This window comes from Choristoneura fumiferana, chromosome 4 (genome assembly GCF_025370935.1).
Source record: "Choristoneura fumiferana chromosome 4, NRCan_CFum_1, whole genome shotgun sequence".
NCBI classification, from domain to species: Eukaryota; Metazoa; Arthropoda; class Insecta; order Lepidoptera; family Tortricidae; genus Choristoneura; species Choristoneura fumiferana.
The window spans coordinates 14,263,984-14,290,840 of NC_133475.1; the positions used below are offsets into that span (position 1 = coordinate 14,263,984).

The following is a 26,857-nucleotide window of genomic DNA, read 5'->3' on the forward strand; positions in this document are numbered from 1 at the left end:
ATGAATCAGGCGTTACTTTGCGGAGGTCCATATCAATGAACTAAAAGAATTTCCTAGCTCAACCACGACCTTACGATAGCTAAGCTTATGCAAAATATGCGTGTTCATGCAGTTCCTCCACCTCCACACTGTAAGAACACACACAAATCACACAAACCCATCTATCACCACCACCACACTACACTGACGCGTTTCGAACTCAACCAGAGCTCATCTTCAGAGTGAACACAACCGTACACCATGCTACAGTTGTTAGACTAACAAACACCCGTTTTAACTTGTCACTGCAACTCCCCAAGCACCCACATATATTTTATGAAACAAAACAAAACTACCCACAAATTATTAAAAAAAAATTTAACCGTCCTTCAAAACCTTGATTTTTATTTATTTACTGTCAAGGCATGTTTTATTAACTATACCATTGCTGAAATTAGATCCAAGCCGTAGCAAGGGAGATGAAACTAAATTTACCTGCTCATTAATAATAATAATAATATATACATATATATATATATATATATTGCAGTAACAGAACGTGCAAACATATATATATCTAATATTTTCCGTCCCCTCGTGGTTCTATTTTGCATGCGTAATCAAACACAGGATCGTAGATTCAAACCCGGGTAGTTCCAATGCTCTGTCTTTTTCAGAATTCATAATGGAAAATATCGTTTGAAATTTACCATGAGCTTTACGATAAAGGAAAGCATCGTGAGGAACCCTACACACACTCGCGAAGCAATTTGATAGTGTGTGTTAAGTTCTCAATTCACACTAGGCCCGTGTAGAAACTATAGCCCAAGCCATCTCATTCTGAGAGGAGGCCTATGCCTGGGCCACGTTCATAAGCCGAGAGGAACACGATCACGCCTTGTAGTTTATTTTGCGTCCGTTGGGTAGTAGGCAATGATGCATCGTCATCTTTTCTTATTTTCTATTATTATTCTTTTTTATTTTATTTTTTCGTCTTTCGACTGGGGCAAAGGAAGTGCTCCATACATACGTAGTTTATCGTTTGACTCCACAGAAAACCAGAGTTGCTGCACGTACCACGTGTCCTTTCGTTTCTCCACTTAATCTAGTTTTATTGTTAGTTTTAGTTTCATTACTGTAAGGTGGTGGCACTGATGGGACCAAAATAAATCTTTCTTTCTTTCTATCTTGCGGATACGATAAACATAAATCGATATTTTCAAATTGTCACGCGAAAAGCCTGAGACATGGTCCTCGAACAATAATAGTAGATTTATTGCACCGATGTCGACAGTTGATAGGCGCTTCGCTCAAAAATTGCGCGTAGGCGACTACACGTGCTTTGCTATCCGTACATTACCATATATGGTTCGTTTTGGACAGTTCTGCGATATTATCTATTGGGTATTGGCATATCTGTAATAAGCGACGCAAGACTAGGCAAATTTCTATTAAAGTAAGTTAAATTTAATTTAAAATACAAGTTATTTTTACAGACTACTTTTTGTTGAATGTATTTACATTGTCTTTCAAACTACATTTGCATACCTAATTTCAAGCCGATTCAATTAACCGTTGAGGAGTTCCGTCCTGTGGAGATGATCCTGGCCGGATCACCAGAATTTCGCTACCGGATTAATGTGTTGTCTTGTCACCTGACTTGCATAATTATGGCAAAATTCAAGTCAATCCGACCATTGAAAGTGGGTCAAAATTAACCTGCAAGATTTGATCCAACAACAAACAACAAGCATGCAGGGCAAGTTACGAGTAAGTAATTATTAACTAAAAATTAAGTATTTTGAAGCCGTGGTGGCCTAGTGGTTTGACCTATCGCCTCTCAAGCAGAGGGTCGTGGGTTCGAACTCCGGCTCGCACCTCTGAGTTTTTCGAAATTCATGTGCGGAATTACATTTGAAATTTACCACGAGCTTTGCGGTGAAGGAAAACATCGTGAGGAATCCTGCACAAACCTGCGAAGCGATTCAGTGGTGCGTGCGAAGTTCCCAATCCGCACTGGGCTCGCCTGGGAACTATGGCCCAAGCCCTCTTGTTCTGAGAGGAAGCCTGTGCCCAGCAGTGGGACGTATATAGGCTGGGATGAAGATGATGAAGTATATTGAATTTTTCCGTATATTAGAAACCCCGCTCTACGCCTGGCCCAACATGAACTTGGACCTTTTACGAGTATACAATAAAAAAAAAAGTATTAATAGGCCTTAAAAACTTAACGCTACGTTGTATTTTAAGTCTTTAAAATTTTTACACAACACTTATTTCATTGTTCTGAATGATGATCCGTATATTGTAATCAACCAATTAATTACCTTGGCACTCAATGACCACACGTGTAAGATAGCTTCGTCGTACAAACACCAGCACCAATATCTGACACCACAAAGCGTGCATAAATATGAGTTACGACTCTGTTTCTAGGGCCGATACGGTGTGTGATATTTTTGCACGCTCCAGCTGTGACAGATGTTAATGCAGGTGACTGTACTTTGTGGTTAAACCCCCGCAACGTAAAATCTAAATCAATAATTGAATGTAGACGTCAATTGATTTTCATAATATTACTGGCTTTTGCAAGCAACTTATCTGCAGAGAATTTGTTTATCGCTATCCCTCAGAAACTACACATTTTTCTGGATCAAAACTATCCGGTGTCCTTCCAAGGGTAACACACTATACTTTTTTCACACCTCTCCTTCAGAAAAGTAACTTTTCCTCCCTGACGAGAGGGAGCAAAGTGCAACTTTTCTGTCCAAGGCTTTCTAGGTGTATTATTGCAAATGCCATTTTTTGAAGTTGATAATTGTAAAGTCACACCACAATATTTAGTTTTTTTTTTCAAGTTTCTTAATGCTCGGTGTGAAAAGTTGTATGAGCCACTCGGGAGCAAAACTATTTTCATCTTGGGCGTTAACACTTGAATCCCTCATTACGCTCAAGGTTCTATTGTAGAATAATAATAATAATAAAAATATTTATTCAATAAGACAAAATTGCACAAGAGAGGAATGAACAATTACTTACAAAGAAAAAGAAAACTTAGGTTAAACATAGCACAACTAAATAAGTTGAATCCTGACTAATAATCCTTCGCTACTTTCTGGATTCAATGTACGCCCTCGCCGTAAATACACCATTTTGCTACCTTGTGGCACAAATAACTATTATTTGCATTACAAATTATAACGTAGGCGATCTTGACGTGTATTTTTATTGAAAAACAATTGAAAGATAAGTCACAACAAATACGTCACAATTATATAGCGAGGACATCGGTTTATTTTCGTTCTTTTGGTTTTATAATTATAGTCATACATTTAGTCATACATTTAGTAGGGAGAGGGATCAAGTGGTTTATAAATAAATATCATGGGACACTTGACACCAATTGACTTAGTCCCAAACTAAGCAAAGCTTGTACCATCAGCCAAATATGTGGTCTACCACCCCAAAGTTGATAATCGTTTCATCATCATCATCATCATCATCAGCCCGAAGACGTCCACTGCTGGACAAAGGCCTCCCCCTTAGAACGCCACAATGAACGACAACTCGCCACTTGCATCCACCGGTTTCCCGCTACTCTCACGATGTCGTCAGTCCACCTGGTGGGAGGCCTGCCAACGCTTCGTCTTCCGGTTCGTGGTCGCCACTCGAGGACTTTTCTCCCCCAACGGTTATCTGTTCTTCGAGCGATGTGGCCTGCCCATTGCCACTTCAATTTGCATATTTTTCCAGCTATGTCAGTGACTTTAGTTCTTCGACGAATTTCCGTATTCCGGATTCTATCGCGCAAAGAAACTCCAAGCATATATCGATAATCGTTTGCTGGTCATAAAATAATAATGCCAATAGAAGTGTCTATCGACTTGAAAGTTCGACTTCAACGACATATTAATTTTTGATAGGAACTTGTTTCAATATTGTAGACCACTTTATTTGGCTGATGGTACTATGTATACTAGGCAACGGATAAACATGATAAATACTTACTTAAGTACATATTAAACATCCAAGACCCGAGAACAAACATTCGTATAAAAATATCTGCCCCGGCCGGGAATCAAACCGGGACCTCAAGCTTCGTAGTCAGGTTCTCTAACCGCTTGGCCATCCGGTTGTTAAAACGGATTGTGACACAGAAACAAAATACTTGCGAATGAAAAGGAGGGGATGCTTAAAAGGATAAAAATTGGTGTGACATACTTTATAGATGGTCTTTATATTACTATTTTTGGTGTACTATTTTTTGACAGCGTTTTTCAATGAAAAATCTTTAATATTGTTTACCCTTTTTCTAATGCTGTAGGTATACCCCAATTCATTAAAAATCTGTTTAGCGGTTTACTTACGCATGAAGAGGTACATAACTAAAAATGCTAATTGTCAATCACCAATTGCTAAATAACAAACACCCCGACTTTTAACCTCATTCGTGACCATGGCCGCTGTATTTAATGTGGTCCAAACGTCAACGTATTTTTTTGTAATAGTTGTCACATACAACTGATTGAAAAGAAAGTCTTGGTGGCCTACCAATAGCCTCTTAATCAGGATAGGTTTCAAATCCGGGTTTACATATGAGTTTTCGAAATTCACTTGAAATTTACCACGAGCTTATGGTGTAAGAAACATCGTAAAGAAACCTGCGCCAACCGGTGAAGCAATTCAATGGCACGTGTGATGCTCTTCCACTATGAGAGTAGGCCTGTGCCTAGCAGTGGAACGTATGTACATAGGCTGGAATGAAGATGGCAATTAATTGCCAAGTTGCCTGAAATAAATGAATTTATTATTATTATTAATTGCAAATAAAAAACTGAATTTAAAAACGATTTTATGGAAATTTCTATTCCGATTCAATAAAATATCGGAATGTCGATTCACATGCCAGACGTAATGGGTTACGCGAGCGAAGCTGTGGGTTACGGTTATACTTAGTAATGGTGATTTTCCACCGGCGAGGCGAGACGAGACGAGGCGAGATGAGAATTGAAATTCGTATGCATTCTCGCGCGCCCGCCGCGAGCCGCCACAGGCGCCGAAATACAAATTTCAATTCTCGTCTCGCCTCGTCTCGTCTCGCCTCGCCGGTGGAAAATCAACTTAATAGTATGATTTGTGGACATGACCAGCGAATTGATTTTGTGTTGCGTCTGTTATCACTGTTAACCCTGATTAGGTTTTATAATTAGCCACGTCAGTTTTATAGGCTTGCTATGAATATATATTTATGTAATGTGGTAATTGTTATCTTTATGCAAGGGTGGAAAGCTACTGTTAGGCACGAGTGCTTTTATATTGAAAACCGAGCAAACGAAGGATTCTAGGATTGAACCATGAGCGAAGTGAGAAGAATCCTGAGCGTAACCGAGGGTTTCAAAAGCACGAGATGCTAAACAACTTTACAGCCGAGCGAAATACTCAATTTGACGTATCCTTTTTACTTGTGAATGAACCAATTCGTTAATCCAAAGAAAACTACATATACCTACATCAATAAAAACCACATCCACGTTGGTTAAGCCATTCTTGGGATTAGCGCGAGCAAACGCACAAACAAACAAACTGACAAACAGACAGTAATTTTGAAAATAAAACAGTTTTTCGCAAATATTTTCAATGTACAGTACGTTTTTTATATGTCAATCAAATTCTAAAATATCGAATTCTGATACCAAGATGGGCAGCGCGTCTCAGTGTACCTAACTATACCTAGTGCCATCCAAGAAGACGCGTGATTTTGACAAAATTAGATATTAATGACATTGTAATAAGAACCACGGCACGCGTCATCGACTACCTCACATGTACATGTCCAAGTTAAGATGAACCCTATTTATTATGGTCGACCATATTGTTGTCAGCTCATCTTACGTTGTAATTAATTTCTACGAACTGTCCAATGTCCATTTATCAAATTTAATATTCCTGAAATACAGACTATAATGACTATACTGAATACTGATACTATACTGATAGACTATAATGAATCAAAACTTTAATAGATAACCGAAGTTGTCGCGAAATCAACAACGATTCTTCGAAAAGTGTTCGACAAAATTCTTTCAATTGTCATATCTTTTTTATTTAAAAACCGATTCAAATGAAATAAACACTAAATGTTAATATAATATAAGGCAAGGAAAATACATCAGTGAAAACCGCATCCTTCTACCTTGAGTGGTTTCTGAGATTAGCGTGTGCAAACGCACAGGCAAACAGACAAAGAGACAATAATTGTAAAAATTGTTGTTTTGGGTTCTATTGCGCTAATACTTGTACGAGTATATAGGCCCCTAGTTATAGTTTTTTTCAAATATTTCCGATGTACAAACACCGACTTTCTACAGATTTGTTATATGTATGTATATAGATACCTCATAGGGCGAATAGGTAATATTATCTAACCTGAAACTTATAATCGTTCAAATATTAACTTCATCCGATAAGTTAGCCTATTTTACAAGCTTTTATTTATTTTCACCTATCCCGTTGTCTATCTGTCTGTAATCACGTCTTGCAAGTTAAATTCGGCCAACAAATAAACTATTTGTATATGTATTAACTTCCCGTAGTTGGATTGACTTGAAATTTGGTATACTTATGTAAATTGCGTGACAATACAATAATCTGGTAGTGACATCTTGGTGGTCCGGCCAGGATCGTCTCCACAGGACGGAACTCTTTAACGGTTAATGGCATCGACTTGAAATTTGGTACGCCAATGTAGTTTGGGTGACAATACAAGTACAGTCAACAAAAAGTACAGTCAGTCATCGTGCATGGTTTGCTTCGTCAATACTGTTGACGAAATAGAAATATAAATTCGTAGTAAAAGTTTTTCTTAAAATTTCTGACAAGAACTTTTTGCTAGCGAACTTACGTTGACTGTTTTGTAATCGATTATCGGTTGTTGAGTTTCTAAATTACTTTAGCCAACGTAGTATTATAGATTAGTGACTATGGATTTGACGACCGGATGGCTAAGTGGTTAGAGCACCTGACTACGAAGCTTGAGGTCCTGGGTTCGAATCCCGGCCGGGGCAGATATTTGTGTGAATAACACGAATGTTTGTTCTCGGGTCTTGGATGTTTAATAAGTATTTAAGTATGTATTTATCTATATAAGTATGTTTATCCGTTGCCTAGTATCCATAGTACAAACTTTGCTTAGTTTGGGACTAGGTCAATTGGTGTCAAGTGTCCCATGATATTTATTTATTTTTATTTAATAGGTACATAAAAAACTATTTGTATAGTTTCAGTAACTCCCATGTTTGGTGAAACATGACTTTTCTTTAAATGAATATATTTTATTTATGTAGGTAGTGTAGTAGTAAAGTGAATAAGCAGTTTTGGAGATCAACATAGTCGTGTGTAGATCATTTTGATTACAACTTCTCATCCCATCTACAACTACAAGTATATTAAAATTAAAATTAACAACCATTCACTCTTAAAAACGATCAACGATAAATGATTCAAAAGTCAGTGAGGAGTTACTTATTTTTCATATGGCATTGAAACTGTAAAAAAAAAACAAAGTAAATAGTGTATCTATTTTTAACTTTTAAAATATTCGAACGGTAGCATAACTCTTCACCATATTGCCTCGTGTCAGTTTATCGTTCAATCGCCCCGCGGGATGTTCATCTACACTCATAGCGCGACTCATAGGAATTCCCCAAATTTCGCGAGCAAAAACTGACAAGTGCATGAAAGTTCAACGCCCTCACACTTTTTTCAGCGTCTGCTACTCTATTAGCTATGCCTCGACAGAGTACCTTCACCAACTGTTCCACGTGTCCATAAATGCAATACCAATTCTATAGACAACAACAGAAAGCGTATTATGCCGTGGGCAGCCTTCCGAAAACCTAAATTGATAGTGAAGAAAAACGTATTGGGAAAACCCACATATAACTGGCGTTTAATGGTCCCACTTTTACTTTTTTTACTTATTTACCCGCGTTTCGTTTACTAAAAGTGAGACCATTAAACGCCAATTATTTGTGGTTAGTTTTTTGGAGTCTTTTTGTATTTTTTATTTAAACTCCAAATTTATTACTTTTACGGGTATCCCGTGAAACCGTATCGAAAATACAAACTGAGACATGTGGCGTTTAATGGTCTCACTTTTACTTATTTTGTCTACAAACTTTTTTACACTTAGAGCTTATTTTTATTAGCTTAGTTGACTCTCCAATAATTATTAAGCAGCATTAAGAACAGATCAATTAAGATCAAATCGGGGACGTTCTGAAGAAAGGTCGGGTCAGTAGTACTCTAAACCGACGTGATTGATGAATGTAGAGGAAGCGAGAGTTGTATGCCAGAATTGTATGGAAAGATGTTAGTCTCTGCCTACCTCGTTGGGAAGAGGCGTGATTTTATGTATGTATGTATGTAAGAACAATATTAAAAAACATACGTCTTGTTGCTTTTATTTTGGGAAGTTAAATTAGTGAGTGGAGAAAAATAAAAAGACGCCATTATAATAAATGAAAGTTCCAACTTTTATTTAAAGCGAGCTTAATTTGTGTCGCACTTACTTTCGAGGCATTAACAATATAATATTTAGTTTACATTTACAGCCCAGTGTAGTAACGTACAAAAAGGATTAAATTTGTTTCGTTTATCACATAACCTCAATCTACGAACTAAAACCATTTTTCTGTTTTGCGGCCACACGTGCAAAATAGCTAACTATCGTCTTTACAGCTCACGTATGTTGTCTGTCATGCATAATTCACCCACCTACGCTTCCACACAAATCTACAAAATAATTATATTAAACCATACGTTGTTTTTTACAAATTATAATAATACTATTCCATAGTTTTATTTTTTATTTACATCAAAAACTAGTTGCGTCTTTTATTTGACTGCCACGCAGACAGAAGTTTACATTTTTATGAAGTTTATCTATTGCTAATAGAACTAGACATATTTAACTCAAAAATACAAAATAGATAAAATGAAATAACTTGCTCATTAATACTCGTACTCCTAATATTAGCAGTAATTGTAAATAATAGTGTGTGGTTAGATCAGCGTTTCTTAACCTTTTTCAGCCCGCGGACCCCTCTAGACAATCAAGCATGATTTCAAGGACCCCCTTTATATAAAAAAAAAATAGGAATAAATTTAGGTCAATATTTATTAATTAAAATGTCTATAGATAAGACGGCGGACCCCCATACACATACTCGTGGACCCCCCAGGGGTCCGCGGACCACAGGTTAAGAAACGCTGGGTTAGATTATTACAGTGACGCCATCGCAGATATCTGTCTCATAGAATGACGGGAACTTTATATAAATTGGGTCAAATATCAGAGAAAGCAAAAACCTCTAATAAAGGTAGTACCTATATCTACAGCACAGCACAGCAGAGTTGGAAACTGGCAAAAAAGTGCAACTTTTAAATTTTGATGATAATGAGCTTAAATTAATAAAGTAACATATTAATCTGAATGGGAATAGCATGTGTACGTAATTATGATACCCCGTTATCAAGCGGGCAGTTTGGTAGAGCTACCTAACATTAGTAATAAAATAAAAGAAATAAATTCATTTATTTCGGGCAACATTAGTAATGTTCAATACAAATTATCCAAGTCTCGACGATGTAGAGCTATCGTATGGGAAGTACAAAATTTATTTGAAAACTCAACTTATTTTTTTTATCGACATTCACCAGTATCAGGTGTATCCCTAACGCCTAACGCCGTGGTGATCTAGTGGTTTGACCTATAGCCTCTCAAGCAGAGGGTCGTGGGTTCAAACCCCGGCTCGCACTTCTGAGTTTTTCCAAATTCATGTGCGGAATTACATTTGAAATTTACCACGAGCTATGCGGTGAAGGAAAACATTGTGAGGAAACCTGCACAAACCTGCGAAGCGATTCAATGGTGCGTGTGAAGTTCCCAATCCGTACTGGGCCCGCGTGGAAACTATGGCCCAAGCCCTCTTGTTCTGAGAAGAGGCCTGTGCCCAGCAGTGGGACGTATATAGGCTGGGATGATGATGATGATGAGGTGTATCCACCAAACTCCCCGCTTGATAACGGGGTCTACGAGTAATTAATTATGATATGACTAAAAATCGAGAAAGATTTAATGCATTTATTTCTTACTACTGTTTACCCGCGGCTTCGCACACGTAAATCATTAGGTCCAGCAGCTGAATTGAATTCCGGGATTTTTAAAAGTTCCCGTGGGAATTCCCGAAAATTAAATCGTTGTCTTCATTGACGTTACATTAAAAACAATCATGGTCAAATTTCATGACTCTAAGCCCAGCGGTTGTTGTTTCGAGATTTTATCCCTGTCCCGTGGGAATATCGTAAAAAGTAGGCTATGTTTTATTCCAGATGACCAACTATCTACTTACCAAATTTCATGACTCTAAGCCCAGCGGTTGTTATTAAGAGATTTTATCCCGATCCCATGGGAATATTGAGATAAAAAGTATCCAAGTTATCAACTAACTTTTTGCCAAATTTCATCCAAATCCATCCAGCCGTTTCAGCGTGAAGAAGTAACAAACATACTCACTCACTCACTCACTAACTTTTACATTTATAATATTAGTTGGATACACAATTCATCAGTCGCCTAGCGTGCACAAGAATTTGTGTGTTTGGACCGCACAATGTCATGAATGCATGTCTATGTAAAGCGGCAATGGCGAGCACTCGTGACTCACGCACACAAGCGTAGGCCGGCTATTATTTGCTATATAGATGAGAATGGAACGATGAGGTGCGTGAGGTTTTATGGGCTCCGTAAGGTTAAGTATGAACTTGACGTTAGATTGCGGTTGGACGAGATAAGAGAGGACTAAAAACCAAACATAATACGATGAAATGCGAAAAAATATCGTCATAAGTTAATAACGTGTAAATGTTTTTTTTTATCATTTAATGCGTGAATTTGTTATTGTGACAGAAAATATAAAACACTTTACGAGCAAAATAAATTTGTGTTAAAATTTTTACTCGTGCACTTTTTTCAATTACCAATTCGTATTTTTTTGTATGGTGCGTGTGAAGTTCTCAATCAGCACTGGGCCTGCGTGGGAACTATGGCCCAAGCCCTCTTGTACTGAGAGGAGGCCTGTGTTCAGCAGTGGGACGTATATAGGCTGGGATGGATTTTAAATAAAAATACCTATGTATGCATGATTGTTTTGGTTTATTAAAAATGCATGTCTTAATTATTTCACTATTATATTGTCACTATTAATATAAAGTTACCTTGAACAATACCAGTAAAAAAGGTTTAAACGAACAATGTAAAGACAATATTATAATTTTTACTTCGTGGCGATACTAAAGAAGAGCCCTGTGACGTAGTACGAGTACATAAGGAAAGGGAAAGGCTCTTAAGTAGACATCAACGAGCAACTACAAACTTCGTAAGAAGCCTTGTTGTTGTTTCTTTAAAAAAATATGGCTCTGTCCATTGGAGGACAATTTTTCCAGTGTCTAGTAGTTTTTGCCGTTGTACGGTAAAAAAATTCTAGAAAACGAAATATGAGAGGTAATGGTGGATGAACGATCGTAAGAAGCCTTATTAATGGTATAGAATGACTGGTATGTCATTTTAGCTGTCATTCATAAACTTTACTTATTGCTAGCTGTTGCCCGCGACTCTGTCCGTGTAGAAGTCGTTTATCGCTGTCCCGCGGGAACTATGCAATTCCACGGGATAAAAACTATCCTATGTCCTTTCTCGGGATTCAAACCTACTGTACGAGTATACCGAATTTCATTCTTCAACAATTTATTTCTTCGGGACTTAAGCTATCGTATTATTTATTATATTCTTTTACCTTATATATAATGTACAAGTAAGTAAACGTCCAAGTACTCGACACGCTAATCCCCAATAGACGACACCCTGCTGTCATCGCTACTGCTAATGAATGACATAAGATAGATGCCAACTATTGGGACAGTGACGACCACTCGTACGTTTACCTTGTACAAAATTGTATAAAGAAAGAAAATACATCTATATCCAAAAAGACACAACAATATTACTAGGTACAAATAGATAACACGAAGGTAAGTATGTGTCATTGCGCTTGTAAATCGGACACTGGACAACTGAAGCGTTAAAAACATCCCAGCGCTGATTTTCAGCCATCACCGTCGGTGACCCTCGGACCGTTATAAAGACATACTACACTCTATACCATTTATGGCAATCGGTTCCGTCGTAAAGGCGTGAAAGCGGAACAAACAAACTCACTATCGCGTTTATAATATTAGTAACGTTTATTTAAAATAATTTTAATAACAAGAGATTACTTTAATCATTTTCAATACAAAATATGTCATTATAATTGATCAGTGACCACGGTATGCCTATTCAGTGAAAAACATGATTATTACTCCCGTCTAATTTATCGCTTCACAAATTTAATTTGATTTAGCGGACATTATGCATGGCCTTACGCGTGTCAAGTAGTTTGCACGCGTAAGAAATGGCACAGTAAGTTAGTCAAGTAAGTTACTCTCTTTAGTACAAATGGACTTATTTTAACTTAGTATCGAAATAATTTTATATGTACCAGTATACAAAATAATCCTACAATATCCAGTCATTTCAGTAATTAAATACAGGCAACGAAAAAAAAGGAATGTAAAAAAAAAGTAATATACATACCTATGGAGTTTTCTTACGGGTAGTTAGAATTACTTACATTTTTTTATTGCGATGGGAAAAAAACACTATTTTGCATTTATTATGAAATCAAATATACATGGTGGAAAGTTGAGATGGGGCAGCAAGGGCAGCTACTAGATCCCTTGCTGCTACACGAAAATGCTCTTAGGAGACCTATACCACCTTTTTGAGTGATGACAATCGACATCCACTGATTTTTGATAAAATGTACAGTCACCGATAAAATGGACAGATTTGACTATTTTTTAATGCCAATCGGTCCCATTTATATCAAGGATTAAAAAACTCTTTGAGACCAACTATAGAGCACTAGAACACCCACAAATCAAAGAAAACTTTTCCATACAGTTCGTAGGGTACCTACCAATTTGCAAAGTGAAACTTTTGCATGTTGTTTTTTTACGAATATGAATCCTTTATGCTTAAAGAAAATTAAACAGTATGTAGACAACTAAAAACTGAACATTTATACTAAAGTTAGGGGCTGTTTCACCATCCATTGATTACTGTTAACTGACGGTTAAATGTGATGCCGTCTCTTTTTGTTTTGTTCGAATAGACGAAGACGGCATCACATTTAACGGTCGGTTAACGCTTAGTGTCTTACTGCTTAGTGCCCCTTAGTGTCTTACTTAACCCAGTATTGCTGCCCCATCTCAACTTTCCACCCTGTATAGGTACTGAACCGCTATCGTATACGTTCTTGTATGATCTTATAATTATGTGACCATGTCTCAATTGTCATTTAATTTTACTCTGCCGCGTGCGTAGGCGCAGCAGATGCACACTAATATCACACATTGTATTGTACATCCATAAAAATCCTTCATCATCATCAATCATCATCATGTCAGCCGAAAGACGTCCACTGCTGGACATAGGTCTCCCCCAAGGCTCTCCACTCCACTTAACCAGGTCATCGCTCCATCTTGTTGGAGGCCTAACGACAGCTCGTCTCCCGGTCCGCGGAGGCCATTCGGGAACCTTCTGATCTGACCCCATCGGCCATCAGTCCTGCGAGTAATGTGCCCCGCCCAGTGCCACTTCAGTTTCGCAATTCTTTGAGCTATGTCGGTAACCTTAGTTCTACTGCGGATATCATCATTTCTGATTCTATCCCGCAGAGAAACCCCGAGCATAGCATAGCCTTCTCCTCATAAAAATCCTTGGTTACATTAAATAGGTAAATGCAAAAGGGTGTGTCCGATATCTCAACATGCCGAAATAACTGAACTGCTTTCATATATATATTTCATATAAAACTTCGAGTACGCACAATTTATACTCTATAAATAGAATAAATTTAAAAATATTGTATTTTTTTGCATGTATAGCGATTACGACATGTTTTGGTCTTTTTATAAACGAAAGCCGTACCAAGTCTTTACAGCTCTGATCTTTTAAATAGGTAAAGCCTTTTTAGAGTAATGAAGTCCTAAGTCATAATTTATATTTTTATCTCAAAAGTAGCCTAGTCTAGATGAAAGTAAGAAAGAAATAAATTTATTAAATGCCATAAAACGAAAGAAAAGTCATGAGGCATAAGTACACGGAGCTAAATAGGACCCCACGCAGCATAATGCCACGGCAAGCCGTGGCGGTGATTTTTAGTGAAGACCTTATCTAAACTAATGACCTTGTCTAAAACTAGTCGCTATTCTTGTTATTCGCAAGTTTCGTTATCCCGTAGACATCGATGGCCAAGCCAATAAACACACGTGATACGACAGTCTAGCTCCGGTTAATTGGGTTATCACATTTTTTATCAATGCACCAATTTGTGGCACATGTATGCGCTCAAGGGTAAAGTCTACTCTGCGCCCGCGCCGCCTCGCGTGTCTGCGTGTAGACGAGTTCTACGCGTTACGTACCAGCCTATTGTGATGTGAATGTGTTTGTGCGGCTTGCATGAGTGCGTAGAGGACGGCTGACTTTTTCGATTGCAGAAACAGTTGCCATGCCCGAAATACACGCGGATGGATTTCGGCTCAATGCCACGCGTGCTAGAGCGGGTTGGATGGTGCACCCACCCGCGATGCGATCTATGCTAGCACAGATTCCAGTTTTAGTTCACTCGCGAATCGAACAGCAAATCAAATTTTTCACATAACCAAAAACCAATTTAGGATTTAGTATTATTCTTTAGCTCTTAGGTATATGATTGTATTTTCTATAAGTTTATATTCTTAAATAAATTTTCCTTTTATTTAGGATTTATATTGTAAAACACTGGACGAGGAGATGAAAATTCTTACATAAAGTCAAATTAATTTAATTGTTTTCGTTGTTTCATAATTTAATGTGAAATCATAGATAGAGGTATGGCAAGTTGCAGTTGGCTGAAAAGAAAATTAACGACCTTAAGAGGGTCGCTGGCGGCGGATGGATGCGAGGGGCTGAAGACAGAATGTTCTGGCACGCTATGGAAAAGGCCTATATCCTGCAGTGGACTGCTGTAGGATGATGATGAACAGAATTCTAGACTGTTAGACACGTTTTTCTTTTTAGTTTTTGTTTATTTTTTTTAGGACTCTGTGGCTAAAAAAATGCTTTAATTTCCTTAGCGACCGGTACTTACCCGGTCAGTATAGTACTGAAGATTGTGTACAATCTAGGTGTATTTCTATTAGCGGACGGCCACTGTTATTCATTGCCTGTTTGTTATCGTTCGCACCTTTCCTGTCCCACGACACTGATGCACCGTAATTTAAATATTACTACTAGATAATTAGTCTTCCGATGCTTCGATGAGGCCATTTCATGCAATAATTATTTGTAATTATCTACTTATAATTCGCATTTGCATTTAACATATTGGAGCTCCTCGCTAGTTTTTCTAATAATGTTATGGGTTTTTAACGGTCGAGAAGTTTAATGAGAGCTGCACCCTTCATAGGCGTCAGGACTAAAAATTTTACTTATTTCTGTAGTCTGTACCCAACAGGTCCAAAAATCCGGAGCGTTTTTTATTTGAACTCGTTTCTACGACGATAAAAGAAATTCACTACAGGATAAACACGTCATTTAAAAAATGTGCCCTGCGGATAGGTGACATGAGAGAAAAGTTGGAATAATACCTAACTATTTAATTTTTGTGTTTTTTTACCAAAATATATATATCGTAGTTTTTGTGCTAGAAAGTACAGAATCAATCAAAACTGAGACGATAGTTATAATATATTACCTTCTTATTTTCTATGTATTTCTGTTATATAAAACTGATCCGAATGCAAGTTCCAATCCAAAATAAGTCTACAGTACTATAACACGCCCTATTTATCGTTATTTTTTTACATGCGTGATTGCTATATACTGTAACAAGATGCACTAACCGGGCATTGATAATTAATCCATCAATCACTCTTAAACCGTCAGATACGGCAACTCTACCTTTGCCGGTCAACGGTCACAATGTAGTTGAATTACATCATCTTGCACGCCACTTGTCATAATAGCTGTTAATAAATAAACCTACATATAATATTTTTCACATACCTACGTGTAGATATTTATATTTTTCACTAACGGTACGAAGCTCAATTACTAACCATGCTTTTATGCAAACTAACTACCTACATCTGGAGTTAGTGGAATTAAGGTAAGATATTTACTCTTTGAGAGTGTTACTAAAATTTTCAAATATAATTACGATAACCAATATAAGTCAAAAATCCATAAATTCATTTTTGTTTTGCTCAGATAGTTTTATGACAAATCAGGTTTTGTTTTCAAGATTATGTATTGACTGACTAATTGTAAGCTTTAGTATAAGCTTCACTCTAGCAACGAATTTATTGTTTTAAATACGCGTCGCATACTTTGAAAGTTATTATAAATTACTTTAGCATACATTTTTAACCGACGAAAAAACGGATGAGATTCTCAAGTCGACGCGTAATACTTATATTTTTTTTTATGTATGACCACGCATAACTTTTTTTGAGTGAAATATTCATACACGGGATGACGGGACGGGAACTTATGAACGATATATTTAAGTTAAGGTTTTAAAATATTAGATAAGAACAAACATTGGCTGTAATTTTTTCCTACCTGCCCCAATCAACTATCACAATTCTTACCCACAAGAATAATAACAAGTAAGTAAATAGACAATTTTGGTCTGACGTGTATGTGTCTGTGTAATATTATGTAACCATAACCATGTATCATAATTCTACACCTTTGATTCAAGTTTTTAGGAAGGATATTTATGTTTTATTTATAATCTCAAAACTGTAATTAGATACAGATTATAATGATAACCTGTAGTCATACACAAACTTATATCGCAGACGCAAAGTATACACGCCAAATTCCTTTCTAACAAATTTAGGTGAGCGATGGGGATGCGTGCATTTATATCCACAATAAATGCAAGTGTAGTGTAGGAGACACTCTCACCAGTACCAGTAAAATAATTGATTGATTCAGGTATTAACTACCTTGCGGTGATCCAAATCAATTTAATACTATTACAAGTAAAGAACGTAGCGGACGAGCAAAGAATCGTTGTAGTTTATGATGATAACTTTATTCCTATTTCCTGTGTTTAACAGAATTTAGGCATTACGATGACTCTTTGTTTATCTCCTTGTATGCGTTTTGTTCTAATTTAGTAAAAAAGATAAAATTATTGGTGTACGTCACGCATTGATAAAAAATTCGAAGTTTAAAACTGGATTTTATTGCATTTACAGATTTCTTTGACTTTAATTTTTCAGTTTTCGGGGTATAAAGGCCACCTGTGCTGAAAGACGATAGTTCTCTGGTTTGTTACGAAACACAAGCGGTCACTAACTAAAAATGGCGAATAATCTAAACTTAAATTTTACTATATAATTATTAACTACTTGTAAATATAATAATTATTAACTATTACAGCATTACAACGCTGCATGAGTATTTCGAGATGCAAACTTTTTGGTCGATTACCGTGTGCTTTACTGGCCGATGTTTCCTAGCCGCCAATAGCTATTTTTCAACGTATTTGGAATTGATGTTTGAATTTTAAAATTTGCTTCTGGGATTCGATAGTTCGGCAGGCGTTTTGTTTTGAGCTTATTCAGATAATATCAGACTGAAAAGTTTACATCTCGAAATACTCATGCAGCGTTGTAATGCTGCACTATCTACTAAGAACTGAACGAAGGTATTCCGTTTTTATTAAGCCCTTCAAATCATCATCATCATCATAATCAGCCTACAGCAGTCCACTGCTGGATATAAGCCTCTTCCATGGCGCGCCATAACACTGATTAAAGACACTGGTTCAGGACGCACTGGTTAAAGACTGTCGTTTTTAGGCTCTGAAGGATGTCTGATGACAAGAAAATATGCCGAAGTTTCCCGAAAGCAGCCCAGCCCAACTGTATTCGCCTACTCGTATTAGCCTCTTTCTCAAAGTTGTTTCTATTGAGTTATATAGTCTGACCAAGATATACATACTCAGGCACAACTTTGAGTGTGGTGGCGCCGACGGTAACTGGCCTCGGAATGACATGACTATTGAACAAACCTTGGTCTTAGTCCTTCAAATACAGATCTGATAGTAATATGTAAAAGCAGATATGACACGCGATAACAAAATCATACTTATACTATCTACCTTAGTTACACTTTGCTCACTTTCTAAAAGTCCAATACATCCATACTATATATATATAATATTATAAATGCGAAAGTAACTCTGTCTGTCTGTCTATCTGTTACGCTTTCACGCCTGAACCGATTTTGATGAAACAGGTACAGAGATAGAATAGACCTTGGGAAAGAACATCTTTTACCGCAAAAAAGAGGCTTAATAGGGTTGAAATAGGGAATGAATCTTTATATGGGGGAAGTTCGTCGCTGTCGAAGATAAAACCACGAAACTTGGCATTTAGGCACTTAATAAGAAATAAGTCGACATTTGTTTGAGCTTTTTTGAAAATTCGACCTGTGAGGGGGTGACATAGGGGATGAAAGTTTATATGAAAGGTCGTCATCATCGAAGATAAAAATAAACTTGCCATTTCGGCACGTGATAAGAGATAAATAAGTAGATGTTTGTTCGCGCTATTTTTAACATTCTTCCTGTGAGGGGGTGAAATAGGGGATAAAACTTTATATGAAAGATTGTCATTGTTTTTAATGTTTTAATGTTTATTTGGGTACAAACGGTACAATATGGCTGATTACAAATGAAAACTTAGCTAATACACCAACCAGTAAAATTACCACAGATTGCCGAAAAGAAATCGATGGTTCTTTATGAAACTTTGCATTTGGGCACTTATAAGAAATAAATAAATAGATATTTGTTCAAGCGTTTTTGAAAATTTTTCCTGCGATATTAGCAGAGGGGATGATTCAGTGTTAGAGCTTTCTAAGCTCATAAGCAAAATGTACGCGATAGCTTATTGACATAGACAGTCAGACATGAAAAATAATGATTTTCGTATTTTTCTTATTTGTTGTGCAATAAGAGCTATCATTATGCAAAATTCCAAGTTTCTTGGACAGCCGGAAGTACCCTATAATTTCTTCTGTTAAGGCGATTTGTATAGAAACACCTTTTTAATGACAGTAGCTTTTGATTGCCTTGGCTTAGAAGTTTGATTTTTTCATAGCTTTCGGGACTACCTCCTAACTTACAATAAAGGACGTGAGGTGTCAAGAGTTTCCTATGAAGAATTAGTCATTTTGTGTTGGCGGGGTAGGAGGTAGGTGTAAGTAAGTGTAAAAAAAATGTGTTTATATTTATAGCAATGCATTAAAATAGGTTATTTTCAGCAAACCTTAGAAGTTTCTATGTGCTATTATTGGCAGAATAGGTATCCTAAATAAGTTAAATACTTCCCAAAGTTACTATTCCACGCGGACGAAGTCGCGGGCAAAAGCTAGTTACGAATAATTATATTATCAAATTCGTATCGGCTCATTAAATTAATAAGTGTTTTGTTTGCTTTATTGGACCGGTGCAAACTAACACCATAAAGTTCTGTGCAAGTATTTTGGATGGCGAACAATTTTTTGATTTGCATCCTCTGCTGTCGGTGGCTGATTGGCGCAAGTCCTTTGCCGCGCGCCTTCGATCGTAAAAAAGGCGGCAGTCAGCCAGACTTCAAACATAGGTACTTATACTCTTTGCTTCAAAAAAAAACTCTCGGTGGACATATATTGGTGCGGTTGTGCTCGGTTTTGTAAAATAAATATTAATTGTGATTATAGACATTGTAAATAGTTTTGTGTGTAAATAGTAACAAACTTTATACGCCTAAAAACTAGCAAGTGAAGTGGCGGTGCGGACTATTGCGGCTTTACGGACTTTAGCGAGCGTCATACATCGAAGTCGGCTTCATTGAGGTATGTTTTTCATGAATTGTTCTCTAGACATAATGCTGCACAGAAGAGCAAATAAGCCACGGCCTTGGTAGCAGTCACTATTCGAAGGTTTATTAACAAGGTCTCTATCATGCTATGACTTTAATAGGAACGTGTCAGTAACGGAATGTCGGCGACGGTTGGCTATGGAACGGGCTAGTGGGCATAGTCTCATACGAGACAAGATAAGAATATATTTTTATCTGATACGTTGCTATTACGGTACGGTCATGGTATTATACGGTGTAAAAAGTAGAGCCCTTTATCGATAAAAAGTTATAGACGTTATAAATAAGTAAATTATGTTTTTTTATGTCTGGTAAAGGCAAATTTCGAAATAACAGATACAGGAAAAAGTATTTTATGCAGTCTTATTAATAGGGCTTCTTAAAGTCTAAATAAGGTACAATTTACCTAGTTATGTAAAGATAACAACAAAACCTTTTCTACGAGTAGAAACACAGAAATTAACCAATATCCACCCACTTGCTCGTTTGCCATCCAGTCGAATAAAAAAAAAAAAAAATATGTTAAGAGATATAGAAACAATAAAAGTAAGTATTATGATTTACTAGAGCGATATTAACAATTTTCTGAGAAGTGCTGGATAAAATACAATATCCTAATCAACCTACAAGTGGGGAAGAATATTTTTTTCGCGTCTAAAACCAACAAACTAAAACAAACCATCGTTGGATAGATCATTCAAAAACATTATAACTTTGCTTTTATAATTTTTTGATTTAGGGGTCCATTTGCAAAATATTAGGTTTGGAATTCCTATGTTTTTTTATAAAAACTATTTCAGCCTACTTTTCTCAACAAGTTAACGAGTAATACCCGGTTTAAGATCGCAGGTGAGGAAAGAAATTATTTTAGTACATTGAGTAATACCCGGTCAAAACCTAATAATTAAATATTTGTCACATAGGTATGGAACCCTAAACTACGCGTGGTTCGACACACACTCGGCCTGTTTTCCTAGGCTTCTCTATCACAAGAAACTTAATTTTGCAGTCCAATGCGTAGCACAGAAGTGCCATTCGGACGGCTTATACTCTTATTCTACATTTGGTACATCAAACTCGCACTTTTTTTTCCAATCGGTTTTTTTTTTCAGCCTAATTATAATAATGTGTCCCAGTTACATTAATTAAATGATATTATTATGTCATTGTATAACTTTTTAACACGCTTATTTTAGCTTCACTTGTAACTATGTATCTATTTACATACGTAACTATACAGTATGTAACTTATTTCTGTAACTTAATACACACACACACACACACACACACAAATCACGCCCGTATTCCCAAATGGGGTAGGCAGAGCACACGAAACGCTACCGCTTCGGAGCCACTTTTAGCATTTTTTCTGTTACTTAACCATGAAATTAATTTAAATAATAAACTGAAATTCGAGCTTTGTTAATTTTCTAACAAAATTATAATTGCCAGAAATGTACAGTAAAGTAAATTGAAAAGTAATAATCAAAGTATCTGTCGGCTTTCATTTACACTTACTTGTCAATTTACTTTGCTGTACTGTACATTGCTGGCAATTATAATTTTGTTAGAATGTTAACAAAGTCTGAATTTTAGTTTAAACATTTAATTAATGTCACGTTTAAATTACAGAAATACGTTACTTTAACTTCCCTTAAAAAAGCCTGGCTGCCAGTAACACACGCTGTATGTATCTATGAATGTAACGGAATCTTTCAACTTAATTTTCAACCATTTCTGTAGTATTGATACGAAGCTTAGCAATGATGCGTATTTTTAATGAAAATTTATACGATAATAGGGTACCATCGAGCTGACCTGAAGATGGGATCGGAACCTAGATACCTACTGGAACTCCAAGGCAAAACAATGTAACATAACAATATTTGCACTCGTTAGAATATAGTCTTATGGTGGATTTTGACGAAGGATGTGTTTTTCAGAGTTCGGTAATTATAATTTAAACGCATTTTTTAGTTTTTTCAAACTTCCTACAGTTGTTCTCAATACTCGCAATTTTCATTAAAATACATTAATATTATTATAGTTAACGAGTTATCGTAACGCATTCTTTGCGACAATGGACAGGCCACATCGCTCGAAGAACAAATAACCATGTATTTTTTGAGTGACGACCACAAACCGAAAGACGCAGCGTTGGCTGGCCTCTCACTAGGTAGGTAGGCCGATAACATCACAAGAGTAACGGGCAACCGATGGATACAGGTGGCAAGTTGTCGTTCATTTGTGCTGTTCTAAGGTGGATGCCTTTGTTCAGCACTCAACTCTCCTGACTGAAGATTGATGAATTTACTAGCTTCACTTTTAGCATACTATGTAAGTAAGTACGTAAATATGTAATCAAAGTTTGGTAATCGAATTTAACTAATTATTTAAATATAAAATTTAAAATTTAACTAAATTAGTTGAATCTTAGCAGATAGGTACAGCAATGTAAGATTTTATTATAATTATTTTTTTGAGCTTTAGGTTTAAACAATTTTCACTTATTTATAGTAAAAGAAATTTAATGTTATGACGCCAGAGCAGATCTAAAAAAACTCTTTAGTTTCCTGATACAAAATGGCCTTCCTTCGAGAAGTCACGTAAAAGACTAGGAGGTGGCTACCTATTTCATTAGCATTGTACTTATGTATATTTTTTCAACACGCGGAGACAGGGCGGTAAAATTAACCTTGAATACTAATATTCAACGCAACCGCAGCTATTTTGCATAGCTTGACCGCTCTACTCGCCAAGGATTTATTTATTATTATTTATTTATTTATTTTTATTTGACTGGATGGCAAACGAGCAAGTGGGTCTCCTGATGGTAAGAGAAACTGAGAAATAAAAATGAAGCTTTCAAACGATGTAAAGTAAAATTTTGATTTAGTGTGGTTGTCAGGTTTGTACTCCAAATATTGCCGAGATATCTAATCGAGATATAATATTTTAAATCACACAAAAGTTAATATACACTAAAGATACCAAATCGCCGACGTGGCTGGCGGTGTACATAATATGTAGGGGAAACCTAGGTGCGTTGACACAAAATTTTCACATTCGGCCATTACTGCTTCATTAAATGGGTTACATTTACGTAAAGGCTTTCTAATGATGCGTCGTTTAATCCTTTACTTACGATTCGGAATAAAATAAGTTGTTACTTGTTAGAACTATTTAAAAATATGGTTTTTCTGGTGAATTTTTGGTACATTTTCAAATCAATTTTTTGTAGGGAAAAATCAACATATACACACTTAAAGAAACATGAAATATTAGAATTCACTCGATCAAAAGTTTTGTTTTTCTTTTAAATGCATTAAAACGTTGCTCACAAAAGTATACTTATATTACGAACAATATTTATCGGTTACTTTTCTAAAGCCTAAAAAAAAATTGCCTTTTATTCCATATTTTTCGATGGAATTTCCTTTCTTTGCAAATTTCTTCCAATATTTTTATTGTATTAGGAAGTAGCATTGTTGAGAATCGTTTATGCTACGACACCGTAGCACGTCACAGCCAGCGCGAGCGCCGTAGCCAGTTGAAAGTTACATTAAATCGTTACAGGAAAGTTCAGATATTATCTGTCCTTAGTAACAGTATTATATTACCTTCCTACTTCTTTACCTCAATTTTAAGTTATCAAAAGTTATTAAGTTAGGTACCTACATGTTTCAAACTGTGAAGTACCTATATACCTATTTAATGAGTAAGACCGGGTTGTAACCAACACTGATTTTCTGATTTACTAGTCTTATTGAAAGTAATTTAATTTAATGTTTAACTAAATAAGCAACGGAACAGCTACGCATTACTTCATAAACAACAATCATTCATTATTCACAAAAATAAACCAGCGGTTGGTAATTAACATTTCACCATATCAACGTAATTAATGTATTGCACCTACCTACTACTTAATAGTTATATGTTACTTCTGATTTCGAACGAACTACCTTACCGCCTATCATATAGGTACTGACATATAAATTAAATTCTTAGAGTACTGACCCTAAGAATTTAACTTCAAACAGATAGTTTTACAATTTAAAGTAGAGTTTTAGAAGATCTCTTTACATTTTTTTTATAATACTTTGTATACAAAAGTCTATTATCAATACTTTTGTTATTTAAATAAATAGAATGTAAATATTGCAGAATCCATATCCATACTAATATTATAAATGCGAAAGTGTGTGTGTTTGTATGTATGTTTGTCCGTCTTTCACGTCGAAACGGAGCGACGGATCGACGTGATTTTTGGCATAGAGATAGTTTATGGGCCAGAGAGTGACATATGCTACTTTTTATCCCGAAAAATGCACAGTTCCCGAGGGAACAGCGCGCGATAACCGAATTATACGCGGGCGAAGCCGCGGGCAAAAGCTAGTATAATAATAACTTCAAAACTAGTTTAGGACCTTCACATATGAACCCAAGATTAGTGAACATTATATCAATCTAAACAAAGAAAGCTACACACATTTGTAAAATAATAAATTTCAAGTCCCAATTAGGTCCTTTCTCTACACGCTAAACTGAACGTGAACTTAAGTGGTCTTCTCAAAGTTAAGCAAATACTGAAACTTCTACGAGCAGACACAAACTAATCGGAGAATTTTTTAATTTATTTTATATATATATTTGTACGAAACAATTTTTTGTATATTTAAATGCGAATATTCCGATAGACGCAGACGCATTGAGCCCGGGCAGGCTTAAATTCGATTACATTCCGTCGCCGTCACATAAAGGCGGTAGGTACTCTAGCCGACAGTTTAAGCCAAAATAGCTACACTACAAACTATTATTTATCTTAAAATGTCACGATAATGAACACATGCATACTTACCATAATTCAAACGAACACGACAAAAGCGCGAAAAACTAAATAGCCAACCGTTGCGGGCTGGGAATAAACAACTTTATTGCTCTCAACGTAAACTTTAGTTTTTACATACAGTCTAGACAGAATAAGCGGTGATGCATTGTATCGTGAAATATAGATAAGTTGCAATGTGAACGTGGAAATTCATATGAGTCACTCGCGCACCCTTTCACGTGTTCCGGACCTACCTATAGGCAATTACGGTGTCGTGGAGTCCGCAGAGGGCGAAGGGTGCGCGAGGGCGCGCTGGACGCCGGGCACAACACTCACGGTCAGACGAGCGGCTAACCTTGATGCGTATCGGCGCACTCGGGGTTCCATCCGACGGTCGTCGGGCTGAAGGGCTCGCTTCAGGTGTAACGTGGGAGCGACACTCGGGTTACGCGGTACGGGACACCGGCGCGGGCGTCGGCGTCGGGCTTGGGGACGGCAGGCGCATCGGCGCGCCGCCACCGACGGTGGAGTCGCGGGGCTGAGCGCGGCGGCCGCGCTACATGTCACGGTGCGAGCGCGCTGTTCGCGCCTTGGTCACCGACTCGCAGTGGCGTCGCCGTCCTACTGTCTGCCCGACGACGGCCGGGCCGGCGGCGCGCGTTGCACCGCCCCGCTGCACTCCGCCTGCCCCCCTGCCCCCCGATGCCCCCTCGACTCAAGCCGCCCCGCTACACCCGCCCCGCCCCGAAGAATTTTCCGCATCGGACGGGAAAAATCGATTGTGCAGCGAGCCCCGAATAATTTCGGCAAGACGCACGGCGCCCTTGCGTCCTCGCGGCCGAGGCGGTCAAGCGCACTGCCGCCGCCACGGCTTTCACTCGCCCGCTTATTGAAAACTCTTCGCTGCACCGCGGTTGCATAAACAGAAAACGCCGAATCTGTCTCGCTTGCATACAATATAAGACGTTAAGGACAGTTCGATATTATTTAAATAATTTAACTTGAAAAAAAAAGGTAAAATTCCACACAGTTAAATGTATTTTTATTGAACACCACACCATCCAATAAGCAATATGTAATTAGAAACTAAAAATGTACACAGACGAAATTTAAAAGCTTTTCAACCAGGCCACCTTTACAATAGAAAGAATAAAGAAACATGTCGTTGTGCAGTGACTACCTACTTAATATTTCATTGAGAATTCATAATTCTAAATTGCATTACGCGCCTTCTTTAAGGCAAATTTGTATCTAAGTTACATTTTTACAATGAATTAACACGTCTATTTATGTAGTTAATTAAGATAGATCTATAGATATAGATAGAGATAACAACATACAATAATAAAATCAAGTGGCTAATTCTTTGTTCGTCCTAACTCCTAATAGAGTACAACGGAGGCCAAAACTGTAACGCGCCGACTTGTCGTCTGCTTTGTCTCATGCCATAAGTGAAAGTACCCCGGATAATAACATAGACCGCGTTAATTGAAAATTGATCGCTGAATAAAGCGAGAAGCTACGAGCTGAGATTGTTACTTAAACAATAGAGGCTTAATTAAGTAGTTGTGAGTCACTCGCCTTCAGTTATGTTATTAGTTTCTTTAAAAATACTTATTCAGAAGCGTTTTTTTACGTACAAAATAATATAATTTCATGTATTTTTTCCTTCAACTTATGAAAATCTATAACTTTTACTGCGTATAGTAAACAGTCTTATATTTCACCTCACAACTATTCAAATGGGTAAATAAAATTACCTCAGCTATACTTTTACACGGAATAAGGGCATTTGCCAGCAGGAATTACTTCTAAACCAATGTGATACAGTTAAACCAGCATATTTCGATTCTCAGAATATTACACAAAATAACACTTGGCCGGTGTTGCGTTTCTTGCACCTTATTTGACGACGAAGTAAATAACTAATTGTAATACCTAATTATTTTCCTGTTGAAT

At 36.9% G+C, this 26,857-nt stretch overlaps 1 protein-coding gene across 4 annotated transcripts in view; it reads right to left on the reverse strand.

Moving 5' to 3' along the window:
* mamo (maternal gene required for meiosis) overlaps positions 1-25,550 on the reverse strand; it is a 99,626-nt gene extending 74,076 nt beyond the window's left edge. The window contains exon 1 of one of the 4 annotated variants that reach the window (XM_074087033.1): positions 25,235-25,550. The gene's annotated coding sequence lies outside the window, so the exon portion shown is untranslated. Of the gene's footprint in view, positions 1-25,152; positions 25,211-25,234 lie in introns of those variants that run through there. The other 3 variants (XM_074087032.1, XM_074087034.1, XM_074087035.1) reach the window with 3 other exon arrangements.
* Positions 25,551-26,857: the final 1,307 nt, after the last annotated feature.